Source organism: Microcaecilia unicolor, chromosome 7 (assembly GCF_901765095.1).
Source record: "Microcaecilia unicolor chromosome 7, aMicUni1.1, whole genome shotgun sequence".
Lineage (NCBI taxonomy): Eukaryota > Metazoa > Chordata > Amphibia > Gymnophiona > Siphonopidae > Microcaecilia > Microcaecilia unicolor.
Genome location: NC_044037.1, coordinates 199,915,953 through 199,932,415, shown reverse-complemented (window position 1 = coordinate 199,932,415; position 16,463 = coordinate 199,915,953). Strand labels below are relative to the sequence as shown.

The 16,463-nt window shown below is 42.4% G+C and overlaps 1 protein-coding gene across 3 annotated transcripts in view; it reads right to left on the bottom strand.

Annotated features, from left to right (window-relative positions):
* HECW2 (HECT, C2 and WW domain containing E3 ubiquitin protein ligase 2) overlaps positions 1-16,463 on the bottom strand; it is a 535,594-nt gene that overhangs the window by 205,355 nt on the left and 313,776 nt on the right. The window contains exon 1 of one of the 3 annotated variants that reach the window (XM_030209457.1): positions 10,536-10,772. The exons of the other annotated variants lie outside the window; for them this stretch is intronic. The gene's annotated coding sequence lies outside the window, so the exon portion shown is untranslated. Of the gene's footprint in view, positions 1-10,535; positions 10,773-16,463 lie in introns of those variants that run through there. 3 annotated transcript variants of the gene reach the window in all.

Genomic DNA, 16,463 nt, shown 5'->3' with positions numbered 1-16,463 from the left:
CTATCTTTTTTTTAAATATTGTTTCGAACAAGGTTTCATGCTTTGTGTGTTTATCTTTTTAGGCCATTTTTTAAAAAAGTTTAAAACGCACATAATCAAGCCATCGGGATGTAGCGTTTTTAGCAGACTGGTCCCCCAGACATCCCAGGAGAGCAGTGGGGTACCATAAAGACTCCCAGGTACACATCTGACTGTTGCTCCCTTATCTTGTCTGCTGAGCCCTCCAAAATCCACCCAAAACCCACTACTCCCAACTGTACATCACTACAATAGCCATGATAGGTGAAGGGGGCACCTGTATGTGGGTACAGTGGATTTCTGGTGAATTTTGGAGGATTCACACTTTCTACCACAAGTGAAACAGGTAGGGGAGGTATGGGCCTGGGTTTACCTACCTACAGTGTACTGCACCCAGCACTAAACTACTCCGGGGACCTGCATGCTACTTTAATGGATCTGGCTGTAATATCTGAGGCTGTCATAGAGGCTGGTGAGTACTATTTTTATTCACATTTTCGGGGAGTGGGAGGGGGGTTAGTGACCACTTGGAGAATAAGGGGGGGGTCATCCCTGAATCTCTCCAGTGGGCCTCTGGTCATTTAGGGCACCTTTTTGTGTCTTATTCATTAGAAAAACAGGTCTAGGCCAAAGCGTTGAAGTTTTTGCCCTAGATGTTTTGGTTTTGTTCCATTATGGCGGTAAAACGTCCAAGTGTTAGACACACTCTAAGTCCTCCCTTATTCTGGCTTCGAAACGCTCTCAACATGCCCCCGTGATTTGGATGCACTGCAGATGAAATGTATAGACAGACATCTGCAAAACAGGTTTCGAAAATACCGATTGGAACATTTTGAGAAGAAATCCGTCCAAATGGTGCTTTATGACACTTTTTAGATGTTTTTCTCTTTCAAAAATGAGTCCCTTAGGTTCCTAAATGTCAGTATTTTATATATTTAAGTGCACAGTTGGCATGTGAATGTAAGTAACTTGTTACAAAATTGCCCTTTATATACCCAATATCCAATCTTTCACTTTTAAACACTGATCTAACCATCAAAATCTGGAATGCATGTCCCTGTTGAAACAATCTTTGATGAATAAGTAATCTGTGATAAATCAGAACAAATGTCTTAATCCAATAATGTAACCACCCTAGAAGGGCAGGGTCGCTCCAGCAAACTAGTGAATTTTATCTAAGGCTTTATCATGCTCAATTGGTGTAACCAAATCTGAAGGCAGAGAATCCCCTATGTAGAACTTCAGATATAACTGGGCGCCTTCTCTTAAGTGCCCGAATGCTGTACAGGGAGTCTCCATTGCATGCAAATCTCTCTCGTTAAAATTCATGGTGGAGAGATCCTTAAAACCTGACTTGCTGGGGTGCCTCCAGGACCAGGTTTGGGAAATCAACTGACCTATTCTATAACAACATCTGGGCACCTGGATTCCATTACTAATGTAAACCTGCATTGGCACGCTCACTAACACCATGCCAATGGCAGTGTTAGTGAGCATTGCCAACGGTAATGGATGTACATAAGTATGCATGCAGTGCACGTAACTTGCACTATTCTAGAACTTGTGCACATAAGTGGCAGCCCCGCCATGCTCTGCCCATGTATACACACCCTTACAGTTACGCACTATAGCACTTTCATGTGTCCTTATAGAATAATGTTTACTGCACATACGTGTATAACTGCTGCTTTTTCTGTAACTGCACACACGCTGTTATCGAATTGCTTTTAGATTAGCTTGTGATAGTAGTAAAGGAACTGGCATTTCTGAATGATTAACCTTATGAACCTGTATCCTGTACACTGAAGGCAAAATCACAATTAATGTAGCGTCACATCTATCTTGGTTTCATCAACCAGACAGCTGGCAATCCTAGGCTCCCGAGTCCTCAGCACATCTGACAGCAACCACCTATCTACGTCCATCTAGGTTCAGCATGTTGACAAGGCTAGGTATTCCGTTAGCATGGCGTGTTTCTGTAGGGATCAATAATCCAGCTTGTTCAGTTTTCCCTGAAATGCAGGGGTGTGGCCAGCTCTCTGATTTTGGGGGCGCCCATGGACAGATTGGGGGGCAACACATTCCCTCTATTCCCCTGCCCCCCCCCCCCAACGTGTTAAAAATACCTTTGCTGGCGGGAATGCTGAGGCCTCAGCAGCCAAAGAAATTCTCTGCCGAGCCACTCCCCTCCTTCTCATCCTGCCACAGGAAACAGGAAGTTGGTGGCGTGCCTCCAGTCGCCAACTCCAGGATCTGCAGCTGGAGGCAAGTCGCTGACTTCCTGTTTCCTGTAGCAACAAGAGAAGGAGGGGAGTGGCTCGGCAGAGAATTTCTTTGGCTGGTGGGCTTTAGCATCCCCGCCAGCCATTTAACAGGGTGCTGCCAGTTTGGAGGGGGCCTGAGCCCAAAGTGCAGGGGGCAGGCCCCCAAGGGCCCCCTTGGCTATGCCATTGCTGCAGAGGTAATGATCTTTTTTAGGGTCCACTGCAATCCCAAGTGTCTTTTGTGTAGGGTTTTCTTTTGCTTCCTAATATTTCTGGTGTTGGAGAGGGTTTATGTTGCCACAATTGAAATAAAACCAGAACCAGACATTCTTTTTTTTATTTTATTTATTAGGATTTATTTAACGCCCTTTTGAAGGAATTCACTTTTTTCTATGGTGACTTCCATAGGGGAAATGACCTAGTTCTACTCTGCTACCATTGTTAGGCGAGGGGAACTTCTGTGGATGCAGAATATATGTTTATAGTTAACACCATGCAGGTCCAGTGTGCAGGGTCACGGGCAATGTTCCTTCTAAGCGGAGCACATGAGCGATTGCTCATACATTTTAGGAGCGTCACTCACAGATTTTACATGGTTGCTCACAAAAAAATTTTTGTGTGTTATATACAGAAATGAATTGCTAATACTGGTGCTCAAAAATTGTTGGTTTTTAAAACTTGTTCCTCACACTAAAAAAAACAATTTGCACACATTTTTCCTTTTAGTATTGTTACCTTCTGATTTTCTTACACAAGAGTTTAAACTTGATTGGTAATTTGAAATAATGAATGAATTTGCACACACCAGGCCACTCCTTAGAGGAAACATTGGTCAGAGGTCCTAGGACACAGTGTAATTGCTAAAGTTTTTTGATGAGCATAAACAGCAATTGCTAAGTTTTTTTTTTTTATTTCTGCATTAGATAACCTAGGAATATAAATTCAATTCAATTCAAAATAGGTCTTGTATACCGCTGATATCCCCATTAAGGGTTCAGTGTGGTTTACAACAGGTGAATCAATCAGGATAGCAAAAGTGTATTTTTTTTTTCTTGTGACGGCATCTCATCCATTGCCACATGCAGCAGATTGACTTGAGCTGCTCCTGGGTACGGCAAGCGCAAGGGGGGTGCATGACTGAAGGTTCACCCACTGCATCAAATATCCCTTAGGCCAACCCTGCTGCCATCTGAGCTGCAATTCAAGGGAATTGCTGGTGATCTGCTTAAAGAATTTCAAAAGTAATGACTAAGCATTGCATTATTGGTACTGAGTGGGTGTTTCTAATTACTGTATACACCAAAATACTGCACAGAACAATGAAGGTACTGCTTTTGCTAAAAGAAAACAATATCCACCATGTAATATTTCAGTGGAATCTATGACAAGTAATTATGTATCAAAACATTTCAGAACAGAGGTGTATGTATACACAGATACGGATTTATTATTGTTAGTGCACTGAGGATATAACAAAGCTGATCAGAAGAATAAAGCACACAGAAGAGGCAGCTATTGGCAGAAAACTGCCAGGGTGACACGATTGAAGATTTCTAGAAAGCCAGACAGAACAGCACCTGAACTTGTTCCCATGCCTCTGCATAAAAGTTGTACAGTGTTTGGACGCTTCACCAAGAAAATGAATTCCCGACAATTGTTCCAGAGTACAAAGGTTAGACAAAACATTACAGCAAAAGGTCACTGAAATCACATTCTGTTTTCACCAGTAGACCTGAAGTCATTTCTCAACGTGTAAATTCTGAGTTTACTGTTCAGATCCTCTCAGAACACCAAACCCTACAGTGAGGTTCTGCAGCCAGCCTGTGGACAGCTCTGTTTCTAAAAGGAATTTGTGATGGAGCGACCTTCTGCCCTGCAACCATCAGGTGTTGCTGGTCAGACTGATCCTTACTACCTGCCCTAAGGATCTCACTTCCTTTCGAGAGCCATCTAGCTTGAGAACATTTCCTGTTCCAGTGTATATATATATATATATATATATATATATATATATATATATATATATATACATAAAACTTTACACATCTCCTGCCAGAATTTGGCCCTCCACCATTCTATCTCCGTGTTATCTGACCTTGCTGTTTTCCTGCTAATCTTCAGACACAGATTCCCTTCTGCAATCTGCTATACCCCGGATCCTGTTTCCTCGCCATGCTCTGTCTGTGGTGTTCCGTGGCCATGGAAGTGGTACTCCTGTTGTGAATATGTTCTGCTGAACCTGTCTTTTCTGTCAATGCTTACACTTTGCCCAGTACTTCACCCCTTAGTGCCAACCTTCTGCAGCCAAGACTTGGTGGCTACCAGCATCTGACAACTGAACTTGAGAGAAAGGTGGCTGCTTCAGGAGGCTCCTTGTTCTAGTCTTGGGGGTGCCCCATTCTCTAGTTCTTCTTGCCTTGTGCATGGGCTTTGGTCTGCTCTTCATTCCAAGGTCTCTTCAACCAATGAGAACTGTCATACCTGAGATGTAACTAGTGCAACTTCCCCAGGGGTTTTGGGGAGAAAAAGGAAAGGCTTATTGCTTAAAGCAGGAATAAGCTTTTGGCGCAGGAAAGCAAACATTCCAAACTCCAATATGATCCATCAGTGTGTAACCAGGCAACATCTGTAATCAGACCCAGTAAACTGCAGAGTGGTTCATGCAATTTGCTGACTTGATAGGAGGAAATCACTTACCACTATTATTTATATAATAATAATATCATTCAAGCTGAACGGGAAGAATATATATTCATACACATACATATATATACTGTATGTGGACATATATGAATAAATATCAAGAAGATTGCAAGAATATATTTCATATGGAAGGCAGACTCTCAACTGGTAGGAGTGCACATTAAGTTCTAGATTCTGAATAAATTAAAGATAAGAAATTGACAAGGGAGATCTTGCACATTTTGCCTCCCTAGCCTCCTATCTGGCTCTTGGACTTCTGGCAAGAGAGAAGTCCCTCCCAGTGGGTGAAGCTGAATAATGAGGCCATGAGCTCTGTTAGCTCACAAACAGCTAAACCTGCTGAGTTGTGGACCTATCAGGAATGCAACCCATGGCAAAGGAAACCCTCCTAAGGGCCTAGATTTTGAGCTGCAAGGTGCCTGGAGCAAACAGCCCCCCAAGAGAAAAGGCGGCTGAGGGGAGATATGATAGAGGTCTATAAAATAATGAGTGGAGTTGAACGGGTAGATGTGAAGCGTCTGTTCACACTTTCCAAAAATACTAGGACTAGGGGGCATGCGTTGAAGCTACAATGTAGTAAATTTAAAACGAATTGGAGAAAATGTTTCTTCACGCAACGTGTAATTAAACTCTGGAATTTGTTGCCAGAGAATGTGGTAAAGGCGGTTAGCTTAGCGGAATTTAAAAAAGGAAAAGTCCATAGGCCGTTATTAAATGGACTGGGGAAAATCCACTATTTCTGGGATAAGCAGTACATAAGTACATAAGTACATAAGTAGTGCCATACTTCGGTTCGAAAATACGGTTTGTACGGACCAAATGTGCCATGGATTTAGTTGTTTGTGAGCTGGGCATTTGTTTTTTTAACGATAATGGAAACTAAAAATGCCCAGCTCACAAACGTCCTAATCCAAGCCATTTGGTCGTGGAAGGGGCCAGGATTCGTAGTACACTGGCCCCCCCTGACATGCCAGGACACCAACTGGGCACCCTAGAGGTCAGTGCGGTGGACTTCAGAAACTGCTCCCACATGCATAGCTCCCTTACCACTGGTGCAGAGCCTCCAACCCCCCTCCCACAAAACCCACTACCCACAAATGTTCAACACTACCATAGCTCTTAGGTGTGAAGGGGGCACCTACATGTGGGTACAGTGGGTTTTGGAGGGCTCTCATTTACCAGCACAAGTGTTACAGGTGGGAGGGGGATGGGCCTGGGTCCGCCTGCCTGAAGTGCACTGCTGTGCCCATTAAAGTGCTCCAGGGACCTGCATACATGCAGGCCTCTAGGAATTGTTGCTGCTGTATAACCTTGGCACACCAGTTGACACCTGAAGACTAATCGCTCCGAAAATGTCCTTTATTGGAATAAGCACGTTTACTCACAGTTAACTGCAGTTCAGAGGTTGTGTCCCACTGGCAACGAGTCTCCCTGGTACTGAGATTAGCAGTAGGCCAGAGCTGGCAGAATGCTGTACAATGCACTCTTTCAGCAACATTCAAGGTAAGAACTAGGTTCTGTAACGTGGCTAACACATGAAAGGGATCTAAAACTGGCTTACAAAAATGGCCACTACCTCATGGACTACCGGAAACAAAACAGGGCACACTCTGACCCAGTAGGCAGGGTGAAAAGCACCATGGGAGTAGAGCCTACCACCTACCAACATCATGAGCATTTAACACAAGCTAGTGGAATCACGGAGGCCAATACCCTACACCCACCACAATGCATTGCTGATGTGACTCTGCAGTGCACATAACAGAAAAGGTGTCACACTCACCCGAGAGCCACATCAGAACCAGGGAAAGGCTGTCACAGGATGGAACACATTCTACTGCTGTCATGGAGGTGGGTACGGCATTTGAGGCTGACATAGAGGCTGGCAAAAAAGGTTTTTCAAGTGGGTTCTTTTTGGTGGGAGGGGGTTAGTGACCACTGGGGGAGTCCGGGGAGGTCATCCCTGATTCCCTCCGGTGGTCATCTGGGCAGTTGGGCCACTTTTTGGGGACTTGTTCGTGAAAAAACAGAGTCCAAAAAAGTGACCCAAATTCGCGCTAAAAACGCCTCTCTTTTTTCGATTATCGGTCGAGGACGCCCATCTCTCCTCGGCCGATAACCACGCCCCAGTCCTGCCTTCACCACGCCTCCAACATGCCCCCGCCAACTTTGGTCGTTTCTGCAACAGATTGCAGTTGAAGCTGCCCAAAATCGGCTTTCGATTATACCGATTTGGGCACCCACGGGAGAAAGATGCCTATCTCCCGATTTAGTTCGAAATATGGGCGTCTTTCTCTTTCGAAAATAAGCTAGATTGTAAGCCACTTTGTGCCTGCAAAACTGTGGGAAAAAGTGGGGTATAAATGTGCTAAATAAAAAAAAAGCATGTGGATAATGGTGAGCTGGTTGATGTAATGAATCTAGATTTTCAAAAAGCTTTTGGCAAAGTTCGTGATGAGAGACTGCTGGGAAAAATTAAAAAGTCATGGGATAGGAGGCAATGTCCTTCTGTGGATTAGGCACTGGTTATTGGACAGAAAACAGAGGATAGTGTTAAATGGCCATTTTTCTCAATGGAGAAGGGTGAAAAGGGGAGTACTATTTAACATATTTATAAATGATCTGGAACTTGGAATGACGTATGAGGTGATTAAATTTGCAGATGACACAAGACTATTTAAAGTTGTCAAAACACATGTGGATTGTGAAAAATTGCAGGAAGACCTTAGGAAACTGGAAGACTGGGCATCCAAATGGCAGATGAAATTTAATGTGGACAAATGCAAAGTGGTGCATATTGGAAAGTTAGTTACCTGGGATTCAAAATAAGACCAAGAATATTATAATACCTCTGTATCACATCAGGATGTGATCTCACCTTGAGTATTGTATTCAATTCTGGTCATCATATCTCAAAAAAGATATAACAAAATTAGAAAATATTCAAAGAACAGCGACCAAAATGATAAAGGGGATGGAACTCCTCCCATATGAGAAAAGGTTAAAGAGGTTAGGGCTCCTCAGCTTGGAAAAGAGGCTGCTGAGGGGGGATATGATTGAGGTCTACAAAATCCTAAGTAGTGTAGAACAGGTAAAAGTGAATCGATTTTTCACTCTTTCAAAAAGTATAGAGACACTCAATGAATTACATAGAAATACATTAAAAACAAATAGGAAGAAATGTTTTTTTCACTCAAAGAATAGGCAAGCTCTGAAACACGTTGCCAGAGGATGTGGTAACAATGGTTTGCATATATGGGTTTAAAAAAAGGTTTGGACAAGTTCCTGGAGGAAAACTCCATAGTCTATTATTAAGATGGACATGGGGAAAGCCACTGCTTGCCCCGGGATTGGTAGCATGGAATGTTGCTACTAACTGGGTTTCTGCCAGGTACTTTTGACCTGGATTGGCCACTGTTGGAAGCAGAATACTGGGTTAGCTGGACCATTGGTCTTTCCCAGTATGGCTATTTTTATGCTTTTGTAAATCAATCCTAATAAATAAATAACATAGAAGGTAATTCTTTAATGAGCTGTCTGATTTTAGGTGCATGAATGGCAGTATTCTAGTCATTTACCTGTGTAAGCGGTCGCTTACATGTGTAAATAACCTCTTCAAGAATACGACTAGTGGAAAGGTTTATGTTATATTTTAATGGAATATACTTTGCTGCTGGGCATGTTTATAGACCGAGCTTCAGTGGAGCACACTATAATTTACATGCATTTATAAATACGTAAAGAACAACGTCACAGCGAAGGGGACAAGATGGATGATCCCAAAAAAACTTCTACTGGACTCAAAAAAGGTCACAGCAAAATTTTATTGAAACAATCTGGACTCGACACGAGTCATGTTTCAGCCACTCTGGCCTGCCTCAGCAGTCCTTAAAACATACATAACATATACATGATAAAATATAAGTAATAAAATATAAAATGTAAAGACAATACGTGACACATACATAATATGATTAATGATATTATGAAATTGGCCATTGAAATAATACAACTGTAAACAAAAAGACGAAAATACGCATATCAAAGACACTAGTGAATCAAACAAAATAAATTAATTAAAAATATACTACTATATCATCTTACATAAATAAATACATATATAATCCTGCCAAAATTGTACAAGAATGGAAGCAAAAAATGCAGGACTATTAAATACCCTGTAAGAATAAGAGTAAACATCATTCTACAATGACCTGGATATAATCTGTCAAAAAAATGCGAATGTTGGAAAAATATAGCCAACTCAGAAGAGAGTAATAAACTCAAGGTTAACAACAAAAAAGTAATAAAACAATGAGACATGAAGATTAACAATAAAAAGTGAAAAACTGAAAATAGCATGGCAGATTATATATCATCTGTATAGGGCACTTGCATATGTTTGAACTCAAATAAAATAAGACAGATTATTTAATGTTAGACTAAAAGGGTTTGGTACTCTAAAATATTCAACATAAAAACACTTTATAAAGAATGAATAATGAGAATTAAAAATGTATATATAAAATAATTCTTTGTCAAAAAGGTACCTGTATGTCGTTGCTATAGCATTTGCTGGAAGACGAAGAGGTCTTCTAGAAATGTGCAGCTTGCAGACTGTCAAAAAGGTTTAAAACAATTGTAACAAGCCTCCATGTAGATACAAAAACAATAGCAGTGCCAGTGAGGATAACCTATATAGAGTCGCATATTTATTGCTAAACAAATGGAAAGGTGCTGTTTGAAAAGAGGCAGCGGTGATCCGCTACGGATCTAGTGTATACAATTATCTATTACATTCGTGGAGCCATGACAGTAACCGCCCAGATTTGCGGGGGAAAGTAATAAAAACTACAAATTAAAAATTACAAATGAAAGAACGGAGAGTGCGTGCAAGATAGCGGTGTTGTGAGTACATGTATTCCAACTGGTTCTTATGTGTATAATTGCTCAACGAGCTCATATAGCGTGTGCGTGGAACCAAAAAAACAGCAGCCCTAAAAGGCGGGAAAAGGGCATGAACAATATAGAATTACAATTAAAATGGAGGGTGCGTACGAGACAGCAGCATCGTAAGCGCATATGTTTCAACTGGTGAGAGTGACAAGAAAGATAAAAACGAAAACGGCATCGTGAGCACAATCTTAGTAGGAGAATAAGCAAAGAATTCTGAATAGTCAAATAATATAGAACACATAGAAAAACCGTGACTTAAAACGAGCTGTGATAAGGTAAAACCTCTTTCCTTTTTCATCAGATAAAGGTTTTTTTCGTGTGCATTACTGATACCTTTGAGTTATTTGTATGTATCTATCATATCTCCTGCTTCTGCTCTCTATATCACATATAATGTTGATTTAAAAACAAAACCACTGTCTCTATTCAACAACATTTCATATGCTTATTATTGCCTGTTGTCTGTTTAATATGTCCAGCAGACAAGCATTTAATTGGTGAATAAAAAGTTCTGATTGTTATGCAGAGCTCAGATTCAATGCAAGCCAGACTTTTCTTCAGTGGGTGGTACTGTGCTGCACTCTCAAGCCTTACCTCAGTATACCAGGGCATCTCTGGCGATCTCACAGTCTGCTTCATTGCGCCAGGTCCAACAAAAACAGAATTAGCAAGCTTCTCTTGTCAAATCTTTGGCCAGTCACATTTGGCCAGTCAGCGCACTCCACGGAAGACATGCTCTGAAACCAGCTAGCCCAGACTAGCACAGTCCAGTTTTTAAGCCAAAAAGGGCTCAGCCACTTCAAAGGTGCTTCTGTCTTTCCTCTATTACACAAGAGTGTTTGTAATAAACTCCTCAGGAGAATCCGACCAGCTGCAAGCAACACTGAATATCTGGTCCCTTTAATGACGTGCTTATCTAAGTTAAGACACAGATGCACTAGAAGTTCATGACAGTTAGCCAGTCCTGACCACTCCCTTCTGGCCAGTACAGGATGCAATAGCCCCATCCTCCCTCAGCTTCCTTCCTTTCCCATTGCATGGGCAAGCTATGAGGAAAGAGCCATATCTACACACAGGGGATGATTAGTTCCAAATGACATAACTAAACCCACTACTACAGTCATTAGCTTCAATAAACAACACTGGGGTTACTGCTTTCCTTCCACAAACTGTGATATTTCTCAGAATAGTCAGTGGAATAGTTCAGAAAGAAACCAATCCAGCTCTCCAAACCTATCCCAGAAGAATGCTGAGAGTTCAAGCTCCCCCCACCCCTATCTAAAATGTTTTGTGGGTGTTGCCAGCATTTTCAGTACTCGAGAACCCATCAAAGTCTTCACCAATGCCAGATCAACACAAGTTTTTAATATCTCACTGATACAGTACTAAAAACTCTTGTGGAATGTATGTAATCCTATTTAAAGCAAGTGTGTCAAATGGTATATAAAAAGCCCTACAAAAAGGCAGGAGGGGGCTAATTTATAATAAGGTGCTTAGGTCAAATTAGGGAAAAAGTGCCTATTTTATACAGAGAGCCTAGGCACCAATGTGGCTTTACAGAATAGAATCACTCAATGACCCCTCGACAGCGCAAATAATCTCACACCAATTTACAACTGCTCCAAAATGTACTCTATGGGCCAAATTCTATACATTCCCCCAGATTCTATATATCGTGTCTAGTGCTCAGCGCTGAAATCCAGCTGTATTCTATAACAACGCAACTTAATTGGTTCAACAAGCTAATCAGCGTTGTTAGCAGCACTTAACAAGCAATAATGAGCACTAATTGTCAATAATTAGAATTCACGCACACAACTAAGGAGCCCCTTTACTAAGCCACGTAGGAGCCTACGTGCGCCCAACATGCATCAATTCAGTGTTACCACACGGCTACCGCATGGCCCATGTGGTAATTTCATTTTTTACGTGCATCTGCTACGTGCGCCAGAAAACATATTTTATTTTCCAGCGTGCAGCGAAAATCAAGCGGTAACTCTGACTTCACGTGCGTAGGCGATTACTGCACGGATAACGCAAGAGACCTTACTGCTAAGTCAATGGCTGGTGGGAAGGTCTCAGACCCAAAAAGGACGCGCGCCAATTTTTATTTTGCCGCACGTCCATTTTCAGAATAAAATTTTTAAAAGGCCTTCTTTTACAGGTGTGCTGAAAAATGGATCTGCGCACATCCATAACACGTGCCTACACTATCGCAGCCCATTTTTCAGTGCACCTTAGTAAAAGAACCCTTAAGTGTATTCTGTAACACACTGTGCCTGTATTCTAATCCACGTAGGCAAATAAGGTGTGGTTATGGGCAAGGAAATGGGTGTTTCATAGGTGTTCCAAAATTTATGCACAATGTTATAGAATATGGCCCTCTGCACCTAAATCTAGGCACTGGGATTTACGCCACGTTTTCATTGGTGTAAATGGAGGCGCATAGTTTTTGGTGCTGGGATATCAACTAAGTGGAGTGGAGGAGTGGCCTAGTGGTTAGGGTGGTGGACTTTGGTCCTGAGGAACTGAGTTCAATTCCCGGCACAGGCAGCTCCTTGTGACTCTGGGCAAGTCACTTAACCCTCCATTGCCCCATGTAAGCCGCATTGAGCCTGCCATGAGTGGGAAAGCACGGGGTACAAATGTAACAAAAAAAAACAAACATAAATTAGCCTTCCTTGGACACAGTGAAGGAGATTGTTCAATAATAGGGGTGCTGAAACACTCACTCTGTTCTGCACCCACAGAACTCAGTGAAAGCACACATCAACCAACATAATTCACTTGTCTTTAGTACCATCAATCTTGTTACAAAGCGGAGTTCTATGGATAGCCTCATCAGCCATCAAATGCATCTCATGGATATTCATTGAGGATATCCTGAAAACTTGACTAAGGATTGGGTTTTGAACCACAAATTTAGTGCAACTGGGACTACTTAATGTCACTGAAGTATACTGAAACATTTGACAGCGAGTCCTAAAGGAGCCTGTAGCTAGTACTTATCAGTCTTTTTGTGGCTGTGAGCCCATGATTGTGGCCAAATAAAATTGTGGGACCCCTCCCTGAGGTGCAGAATAATGATATACCTAAGAAAACCAGATAGTGACCCCAAATGCGTGTTATGTGATTCCATTTGGGGTCCGGACCCACAGTTTGGGAAGCTCATAGATAGGTAGTTTTTCAAGACATCTACCTCTTTGTTGTTTAACTTCAAAATTTAGTCAAGTTTTTTTTTAATCAACATAAAAACAATAGATATGCATACGATCAATTAGCGGCTACAGCCTCTCATGCACATATGCACAAAAGTCTCTCATGCACATTAATTGTGGATATCCTGATAACCCAACTAGCTAGTGGCTCTTCGCAGACGGGGTTGGGGAACCACAAGTTGCTGCTCTGATGATTGCTGCAATGTTTGTTTATTCATTTAAAGAATGATGATATACAGAACTATCTCAACAGTATCAAGGCCGTTTACATAGCATAAGCAAGAACCAGCACAAAAGAAAATAAACATCATAATCAGGACAATACAGAAACATAAAGGGAGGAGAAAGCATAGAACAACAATTAAGTAAAACAGAATCAATGTCATCAAAGGAGACATAAACATAGAAGAACCCAATGGGTATTTACTCAGGTGCTAAGACGGCAAGATGAATAAATCATTGTGATAGGGAATAAGAACATTCAAACTGCCAGGACTTAAGGCCAGATTTAAAATGAATCAAAGAAGAATCTGAGCACAGAGAGTTCCATCATCGATTCCATAATGTTGGAGTCAGACAAAAAAAAAAAGAGCCATTTTGAGAAAAATGTTCAAGCCAACAATCCTAAAGGACAGAATGACTAGTAACATACATAGTAACATAGTAGATGACGGCAGAAAAAGACCTGCATGGTCCATCCAGTCTGCCCAAGACAAACTCATATGTGTATACCTTACCTTGAATTTGTACCCGTCCTTTTCAGGGCACAGACCTATCCATATAAGTCTGCCCAGCAGTATTTCCCGCCTCCCAACCACCAGTCCCGCCTCCCATCACCGGCTCTGGTACAGACCGTATAAGTCCGCCCTCCCCTATCCTCGCCTTCCAACCACCACCCCCTCTTCCCCCCACCTGCTCCGCCACCCAATTTCAGCTAAGCTTCTGAGGATCCATTCCTTCTGCACAGGATTCCTCTATGCATATCCCACGCATGTTTGAACTCCGTTACCGTTTTCATCTCCACCACCTCCCGCCGGAGGGCATTCTAAGCGTCTACCACCCTCTCTGTGAAAAAATACTTCCTGACATCTTTCCTGAGTCTGCCCCCCTTCAATCTCATTTCATGTCCTCTCGTTCTACCGCCTTCCCATCTCCGGAAAAGATTTGTTTGCGAATTAATACCTTTCAAATATTTGAACGTCTGTATCATATCACCCCTGTTCCTCCTTTCCTCCAGGGTGCACATGTTCAGGTCAGCAAGCCTCTCTTCATACGTCTTGGAACGTAAATCCCATACCATCCTCGTAGCTTTTCTTTGCACCGCTTCCATTTTTTTAACATCCTTCGCAAGATACGGCCTCCAAAACTGAACACAATACTCCAGGTGGGGCCTCACCAACGTCTTATACAGGGGCATTAAAACCTCCTTTCTTCTGCTGGTCACTCCTCTCTCTATACAGCCTAGCAATCTTCTCGCTACGGCCACCGCCTTGTCGCACTGTTTCGTCGCCTTCAGGTCCTCAGATACTATCACCCCAAGATCCCTCTCCCCGTCCGTGCCTATCAGACTCTCCCCACCTAACACATACGTCTCCCTTGGATTTCTACTCCCTAAGTGCATCACTTTGCATTTCTTCGCATTGAATTTTAATTGCCAAACGTTAGACCATTCTTCTAGCTTCTTCAGATCTTTTTTCATGTTTTCCACTCCCTCCGGGGTGTCCACTCTGTTGGAAATCTTGGTGTCATCCGCAAAAAGGCAAACTTTACTTTGTAACCCTTCGGCAATGTCACTCACAAATATATTGAACAGAATGGGCCCCAGCACCGATCCCTGAGGCACTCCACTACTCACCTTTCCTTCCTCCGAGCGAACTCCATTCACCACCACCCTCTGGCGTCTGTCCGTCAACCAGTTCCTAATCCAGTTCACCACTTCGGGTCCTATCTTCAGGCCGTCTAGTTTATTTAAGAGCCTCCTGTGGGGAACCGTGTCAAAAGCCTTGCTGAAATCTAAGTAGATGACGTCCATAGCACGTCCTTGATTTAATTCTCCTGTCACCCAGTCAAAGAATTCAATGAGATTCGTTTGGCACGATTTCCCTTTGGTGAAACCATGTTGTCTCGGATCTTGCAACTTATTGGCTTCCAGGAAATTCACTATCCTTTCCTTCAGCATGGCTTCCATTACTTTTCCAATAACCGAAGTGAGGCTTACCGGCCTGTAGTTTCCAGCTTCTTCCCTATCCCCACTTTTGTGAAGAGGGACCACCTCCGCCGTTCTCCAATCCCTCGGAATCTCTCCCGCCTCCAAGGATTTATTAAACAAGTCTTTAAGAGGACCCGCCAGAACCTCTCTGAGCTCCCTCAGTATTCGGGGGTGGATCCCGTCCAGCCCCATGGCTTTGTCCACCTTTAGGTTTCCAAGTTGTTCATACACACTCTCTTCCGTGAACGGCGCTCTATCCACCTCATTCTCAGGTGTACTTTTGCCAGTCCCTCTCGGTCCTTCCCCAGGGTTTTCTTCAGTGAAAACAGAACAAAAGTATCTATTTAGCAAATTGGCTTTTTCTTCATCATTTTCTACATAGCGTTTTGTTGTATCTTTTAGTCTCACAATTCCCTTTATAGTCTTTCTCCTTTCACTAATATACCTGAAGAAGTTTTTGTCTCCCCTCCTTACATTTCTAGCCATTTGTTCTTCCGCTTGCGCCTTCGCCAGACGTACCTCTCTCTTGGCTTCTTTCAGTTTCATCCGGTATTCCTCCCCGTGTTCCTCCTCTTGAGATTTTCTATATTTCTGGAACGCTAACTCTTTAATCTTTATTTTCTCAGCCACTTGCTTTGAGAACCATATCGGTTTCCTTTTTCTCTTGCTTTTATTTACTCTCCTTACATAAAGGTCTGTGGCCCTGTTTATTACTTCTTTTAGCCTGGACCACTGTCCTTCCATTTCTCGTATGTCCTCCCAGCCCATCAGCTCCTTCCTCAGGTATTCTCCCATTTTGTTAAAGTCAGCTCGCTTGAAATCCAGGACTTTGAGTTTAGAGTGGCCGCCATACACATGAGCCGTTACATCAAAACAAACCGTTTGATGGTCACTGTTTCCCAGGTGTGCAGCCACTCGGACATTTGACACACTATCCCCATTTGTATTACTACTACTACTACTATTTAACATTTCTAAAGCGCTACTAGGTTTACGCAGCGCTGTACAATTTAACATAAAGGACAGTCCCTGCTCAAAGAGCTTACAATATAAAGAGAATAAAACATTCTCACTGAATGATATAGACCAAGTAGT